Raw genomic sequence first — 7,922 nt, forward strand, 5'->3', positions numbered from 1 at the left:
TTTGCTATGGCACTTTGGTATACTGTTTGGCAAGTATAAGTGAAAGGAAAGCCTGCTGGATTGTACTTCAGGAAACATTTGCAAATGGGTTTAACTCAATTGGCATGTTTCTTTTAATTTTTTGGTCTCCATCCTTTCTTTTCTTCATGCCAGATTGCAGGTTCAATGTCTTAAGATGGAGTAGACATTTTCCAACTGTGAGAATGAAAGTCATACCTGAAGATGTCACATCAATAAGCTAGAAGGAAACTGGGTTCTGGATGACTCTGCTGTCTACCCTACTGGTCCATGTAATTAATGGACCATTTGTTACATATGAGTAAGTCATAGTAGTAAGATTTCTACTGAATGTAGCTGATTGCAATCTTACTGGTTTAGTCTAATTTTTAAAATATTCCTCAAATCAGGTATCAGCTTGAATTTGACATTTCCTTACTTAAAGGAATATGTTACAACCCAGACACTGAAGGGCACAGGTCTGGGCTGCAACAAGAAGAAAGAATGCACCTGGCACATAGTCAGACATATGCTCTATTTTTGGGGACTTACAATCAGGACAGGGTCTCTGAAGGTGTCAGTTCAGAGATTGAAGATGCCTCTCTGCCAAGAGGTGGGAAAATGAGGGACGATATAAAGGGTCTTAGAACAAAGACATTTCATAACAGAATTTTTCCTAGGGTCACATGAAGTGATGTGGGCTATGGGTGGAAGGCTCTTTGTCTCTTCAGAAATAACTAAGCTGTTTGACTTGTGAGTGTGGAAAGATAAGAGGCTGCAGTCCTGCCCTTAGGGAAAATGGCAAACAGGCTCCAGTCCCAGGAAATGTTTAACAAAGCAAGGGCTATAAACTTTAAGTATTTAGGGGAAATGCAAAAACCAAGGCTTATCTAAAATGTCTGGAGTCCTTGCTAAAAGCTTACCTAAGATGTGAAAGAGATATATGCTAATTGAAGCCTATTGAGAACTGAAACAAAGGGACCATTTGGCCTTTCCTCTCTGTATAAAAGACGTTTGAAAATCTTGTTCCGGGCTCGGGATTCAAACAGAAAGCTCCCGAGTCCGGCCGGCCGTCAATAAACCATTTTTCCTTCTCAAAATCATTCCTGAGTCCTGGCCTCTCTATACTAAAATAATTGAACTTCTCTTAAATTCCACAACATTAATGGCGACCGCGAAGGGATAATAAATGAAGGCCAGAGACGGTAGCATTTTGCTGCCCCTTCCAAATCCCCGAGGAAGCCGGGAGGACTCGGGTGAACCCCAAATCTGGGCGCCCCTGGATTAAATTTAAATCCAGAAAAGATGTGGGCTCCACCAGAATCTTCCCGACAAAATCAAGGGGCAATGGAAGGTCTGAAGAGAAGGATTCTGGGAACGAAAAAGAGCTCCGAACAGGGAAGAAGGTAAGACTCCCCGGGTGAGCAGAGTCTGGAAGGCCCTAGCTTTAATTGCTAGGAAGGGGAGGCTGATCACCTCCCGAGAGAACCCTAGTAGCCCCAGAAGGCTGGGGGGAAGCCGTTCTCTCTAGGCTTGGGAAAAGGAGGAAAACCGGGGAAAAGCCCTGGTGTTTTGGGTTTGTCTAACTGCATGTTAGAATCTGGTACTGGTCTTATATCCACTAAAGGAGTGGAGTCTCGATTTTAATAGGAAGGGTATTTATAGGTTCGAGTCCTAATATCCTGGAAATTGGTCTAGATTAAGGAAAACAAAACTTGGTTACAGGAAAATGGATCGGCTTTTCTGGTGGAGCTTGGTCTGGGTATAAAGTTTAAACAGTGGAAAGGTCTAGCTGAAATCTTTTGTTATGGTGCTAATTTGTGAATGAATTCGCTTTATACCAAATGTTAAGTGTTCTGAGGTTTGTGATGGCTGTGGGGGCAGCCATGGTGAAATGATTCTGGGGCAAAAGCTGAGGAGTCTAGATGTTTGTGCATGTTCTGGTGTCTTGTCTCTGGTCTGGCCCTTTGCCGGGGCTTGGAGGCCATCTGTGTCCGCGCCAAGCACCCAAGTCTGTTGGGAATGTCCCAGTCAGGGCGGCTGGGTTCCTGGGAGAGTTGCCAAATTTGAGTAGGTTCTGTCTGCCCATTTTGGCTGAAAGCTGGAAAGGGGGGAGCGGCTTGCCCCTTTCCAGTGAGTCCACCCTTCTATTCATAAGCCGCATTCCTGTTTGTTGTGCACCCGACTGCCTGGAAGGGGGGGAAGTGAAGGAGGTGAAAAGCAGAATCAGAATAAATGCAGTAAAGTTCCCTCCTTAGGGTGTCAAAGCCAAAATACGTTTGCATTCTGCTCAGGTTCTTAGAAGGTATTGTAGTAACCTTAAGTAAGAGAATGTGTTCTGTGAAGGTAAACTTTGTATTAAGGGTATAAATAATTATAAAAGTTTTACAAAGCATTGTTTAAGGTATTTAAGTGGCTAATTGCAGAAAGTCATTATTTAACAAAACTGAATTGATAATAATAATAATAAAAGGCAATTTTATAACAAACTTATTCGGCAGCCAATCTCCCCTGCCAACTTGCTTCCAAAAAAACTGTTTCTGGTATTACATGCTACTAAGTATTTAAAGTGAAGAAAAGTTCATTATTTTAACAAACTTGTTCAGTATTAATGGCAATTATATGTTGTAAGAAGTTTGCCTGGTAACTTAGTATGTGGGATATATGGAGTGTGTTTTTATTGTTAAGGCAACAGAAGATGATTTTGTCCTAAGATAAAATGATTGATTATTGGAAAGAGTAGAGTGTGGGACAGAACCTGAATGAATACTGAAAGTGTAGAAGGTTTGTGGAAGAGAAATTTTTATGATTAAATTGAGTAAGATCAATATACAAAGAAAATATTTTATCAATAGCTTCTTGTGCTTTAACCTCATCATATCCTCAATGTTTGAAGAAGAGTCTTACCTCTTTTAAAAGAACATTTTATGTTCTAGAAATCAAATCCTGAAAAGTAGCCTTTTATTTCAAACTAACTGCAAGAGATTTATTCTTTCACTTTAAAGGAAAAATTAAAGTAATGGTTAAGTTCATTTAATATGTTATAAGTTGAATGAAAGGTATTTAAAGGTGTTATAAAATTAATAGGTTTTAAAAAAATTAATAAAAACTGTAACTAAGAGTTAAAATCATTTATAAATGCATTTATATTGTAAAACAGTGGAAAGACAATAACTGAGATTATAGCTGGGTGAATTTAGCCTGAAACTATTATTTAAGTGTAAATTCTACACTAACCTTTCCTTTGTTTATGGTTGCTTCAGGCCTAACCTCACCCTTTGCCTTTGCCTGTGGTTATTTCATAATTGAGAAGAGCTGGGACATCACTGTCTCCTCTTCTGGTATTAGTAACCCTTTCTCTCATGAATTCAAGTGTAAACTAAATAAATTGCTGCCTGATAGAATAAGGTTAAATGACCACTGGAGTTTTATTATCTCCAAAACCAAAAAGGGGGGTGGAGGGGGAGAAGTCTCCTGCCTTGACGGTCAGTGTTCCTAAGAGTGGCAATTCATGAGAGAAAGCAGTCTGTCTCCCTGAGGCTTCAAATAGCCTCAGTAAATATATATAAAACTAATCTTGTTGCTTATCCAAAATTCTGCTAATTTCAAGGTAAAATATAAAGTTCTAAAACAAAATGGTGCTAAGGCATTGAGAACATTTTGGTTATTACAATCCATTAAGTAAGAAAGAAAATTCTTGTGGTAAACTGCATGGTCATAGTGCAAATTAAGAAGAGTTTCAAAAGTCTTTGAAAAGTTTAAAGTAACTAAAGTCATGTTGTTGTGTCAAACTATTCATGTCTGCCTATTTGCTCAAATTGTTAAAAAATATGCAGTTATATTTATAAATATTCTTAAAGCCCAAATTGAACTAAGCAGGATGAAAAAGTCATAGAAATCTGATTATGGAAACAATTGGGAAAGGGCCTCCTCTTTGCAAGAGCTTTTAAGGCAAGACTAGGTGTGGCAGATTAAACCTATCTACTAGGCTAGGGAATTAAGAATCAGTTTGCCTGGTAATTTCCCAGTTTAAACCTTTGTCAGCCATAAATTGAAAAAAAAAAAAAAAAAAAAAACAAAGATTAGGTTAATTTTCACAGAAGAAAAATGTTGATGTAACCCGGCGGCCTGCTGCCTCAGTCTCCCACTCCCGGGTTGGACAGCAGTGGAGGAGACCAGTTTAGGCCAATCCTATGGGCAGTGGAAGGATGCCCAAGAAGGAGCTAACTAAGTCGGTGCCATTTCAGCACTAAATTCTATTCCTTATTTGACAAAGGGGGGGAGCAGGTAAAAACTAAAATGGTTGGAATGTGATAGAAGAAGCAGTTAAATCAAACTTTTGCGTGGGAAAGTTAAATCTCAGATAAGCTGTAACTTCTGAAGTATCCAATCTATGGAAAAACAGGAAGAGCTTGCATGCTAGGCTTAGGGGTATAAATTGTGTCATTTTTCTTTGTTCGGGGCACCAGCCATATCTGGCTCTGCGCCCCTTCTTGCAAGATTGAGAATAAAGTATTTTCTTCTCCACAATCTGGTGAGCCTTATTTTCTTCCAGAAGATTTCTTTCCAACAAAATAAGGTAATTAGTGGCTCTATTAACAAATTTCAGTAAGTAAAGGAAAGTCCATAAAAACTATGGAGAGATCTTTCCTGGGTTATGATTTTAAAAAATTAAGTAATTGTGTAATGTGTTTTGAAACCTGGAAGTCAGTATGCATGTGTTTTAAAACCTGGTAGTCAGTTATGCTTTTAAATTAATAATTTTCATAACTTAAAGAAAAGAAGTTTTTAGCTTCCTGTAAGGGAAAAAGAGAACATTCCTTGCATAAACTATTATGGTTTCAATTTTATTTAACTTGAGTGTAATCTCCCATAGTTAATTTATAAACTAAATTAACATATGTACAAAATCTTTACAGTAATGAAAATTGTAAGTGAAAATTGTAAGTTCACATTGGTGAAATTAGGCTAAAGGGAAAAGATTGTAGATATGCTCTCTTAAATAGAGAGTAAATTTCTTTCATTGGTAATTGTAATTTAGTAAGTTTATTTAAACATGAGGTGGCTACTCAATGTGGTTATAGTCAATTATAAAGAGTTTGTAAAACATCTTCCAAACTGAAAATGTTTAAATAGTTCTAGTTGTAGAAGTTATTGTTAACTAAAGAAACTTAGATTGGTATTGGTAGCAGAAATAACTTCATGATAATAAACCTGTCTGAAGGCCACTGCAAAATACACATTTAAGTAAATGGTAATAAAAAGTTGTCTTGATTCTATTGGAAAAATTGTTTTCATTCTAACAATGAAAAATAATATTTTTCCTCTATTACTAAAGTAAAGCACCTACTGTTATCTTCATAGTAAAATTGTGTAAGTAAATAGTCATTTGATATATGTATTGCGTTAAGTTGTTTAAAATATATATAAAACAAGGAATAAACTTTAACATTGTCAAACTCTTGTGCATTCGAACCAGGCCTTGTATACATTACAGGTGGCCTCTCCATGTGAGTTATTGGCTAGGCTGGTCACTGACCCCTCAATTAAAAATATGTGCTATATCAGTCTCTGGTTCTGCTCCTGAAGTTGATGGAAACTATATTGCAGTTTCAAGCTCCTGCAGCCAATAATGACTCGGTACAGCCAAGTGTACAATGGATATCGCTTCCAGACTGGCACTGTTCCATGGTGCCAGAGAGCGCTATGCACCAGGCTAGTAGAATACTGGAAAATCTCTGGAATACTGGAAGGATGCTGCAACTTGCTCACTGCGTTGAAGAACATGCTAAGTGGAGCCATGATACCAGGAGACTGTGAGTAAAACTTAAACACAATTGGCATTATGGCCTGCTCTCATGGAGAGATAACATGTAAAGTATTACAAACCTGAAACTCAAAACTAATAATGGCAACTCTGAATCCTTATGCATTAAGTAATACATTAGTTAATATTAAGTGCTGTACTTTTATCCTGTACTAAATATATGCCTAATAATTGTAATGTTATCTTTTCTATTTTGGATCAAGTGCAGGAGTATATTAGACATGTTAAATTCCTGGTAAAATCATTTTTTAAACAGTTAATAACATGTCTATAGAATAAGGTGGCAGTCTCAGCCAGTCCCAGTTAGCAAAAGTGAGGCTTGCTTGCTGATGGTGAGTCACCTATTGAACAAGTCAAAATTGCTAGAAATTGTACAATGAAAACCAAGGTGTAAAAATCTTTATTCTGTAGTTCTGATCACTCTCACAGGTGAAAACTAAGAGTATTTCCAAATTAGTGTTCTAATCCTGAGTGAAGCCAGTTGCCCAAGGAGTGCCAGTTCACCAGGAGCATCTGACAGAGCGAATGAGTGTCAATCATTGAACAGCTTGGAATGTGTCTTCAGACAAAGCTAAGTGTCTGTTGCAATTTCTCTCTAAAGATGGATAACTTAAAAAAAAGAATATATATGCTGTTCCCACCAGCTTTTAAGGAATGCCATCTTTATAGGCACCTAACCTTGTCTACCTCTGTAATCCAATGTGTCCTCTTTTAAAAACAGGTATTCCAAAATTTTAATTAAGTTTGTTTCTTTCAGAGTGAACATCTAATTAACCATATGAAAACTTCATCCAACTTCGTACAGAATGCCAGATCCATCTTCCTCCAGTTAGAATAAATTAAAGAGTTTTACACCTTATTAGGCAATGACTACAGCCCATGGCCAGCAGGAAGCAGTTACAGAAAAGAGATCCGTCTCCCTTCAGCACCCCTTTTAAATTAAAGGTGTAAACTCTTTAAGAGTAAAATAAAGGTAATAGATGGATCTGGAACCTCACTAGAAATCCACGTGAGTGCCAGTGGCAGCAGAATAACTGCAAGAGGCCCCTGCCCAAGATTCTGCTGTCCAGAATGAAAAGCTCTAAACTTCTAAAAACGGTCCTTGATGCTGTACTAAAGACTGATAAATAATCAGTCAAGACAACAAACAGTCATCCACCTCATAGCTCCAACAATAATTATGCCAAAGCTTAGCAAGTAAACTTTGACAAAGGGGGGGAATGATGTGGGCTATGGGTGGAAGGCTCTTTGTCTCTTCAGAAATAACTAAGCTGTTTGACTTGTGAGTGTGGAAAGATAAGAGGCTGCAGTCCTGCCCTTAGGGAAAATGGCAAACAGGCTCCAGTCCCAGGAAATGTTTAACAAAGCAAGGGCTATAAACTTTAAGTATTTAGGGGAAATGCAAAAACCAAGGCTTATCTAAAATGTCTGGAGTCCTTGCTAAAAGCTTACCTAAGATGTGAAAGAGATATATGCTAATTGAAGCCTATTGAGAACTGAAACAAAGGGACCATTTGGCCTTTCCTCTCTGTATAAAAGACGTTTGAAAATCTTGTTCCGGGCTCGGGATTCAAACAGAAAGCTCCCGAGTCCGGCCGGCCGTCAATAAACCATTTTTCCTTCTCAAAATCATTCCTGAGTCCTGGCCTCTCTATACTAAAATAATTGAACTTCTCTTAAATTCCACAACAGAAGCACATACATGGGGTATGGTGATATTGTACGAAGTAAGTGTACAGCCTGGAGAAAAGTAGTCTCAGATACCATCTGTACATTATTTCCCTGTGAAGAGGTTTGTTACATTTTAACTTGTGCCCTGGAGTATGCAGGTGGCTGTGTACTGTGGGCTGAGTTTCCCTTAAGGAGGGGGACTGGTGCTGGGAACCCGCTGGACCCCCACATATGAGAAATATCTGAAGGTCAAAATAACATTTATTGAGGATGATCATTTTAATATTTTCCAGGAAAAAATATGCTCCAATTTATTTGGTCCTGGCAGTGAGTTGGGAAAACAGTGAGTTATTGCAGCAGAAAGTTGAGTTTAGTAGCTGGGCTGGGGAACATGTTTGTCTAGAGAAATGAATGTTTATTGGACAAT

General features: G+C 38.0%; 1 long non-coding RNA gene across 1 annotated transcript; it reads left to right on the forward strand.

The window, feature by feature from the left end:
- The first annotated feature begins 3,838 nt into the window (after nucleotides 1–3,838).
- Nucleotides 3,839–7,446, forward strand: LOC139439308 (uncharacterized). The gene is made up of 3 exons (XR_011649246.1): nucleotides 3,839–4,576; nucleotides 5,608–5,813; nucleotides 6,254–7,446. It is a non-coding gene; the product is annotated as an uncharacterized lncRNA (long non-coding RNA).
- Nucleotides 7,447–7,922: the final 476 nt, after the last annotated feature.

Source organism: Dasypus novemcinctus, chromosome 7, assembly GCF_030445035.2.
Source record: "Dasypus novemcinctus isolate mDasNov1 chromosome 7, mDasNov1.1.hap2, whole genome shotgun sequence".
NCBI lineage: Eukaryota > Metazoa > Chordata > Mammalia > Cingulata > Dasypodidae > Dasypus > Dasypus novemcinctus.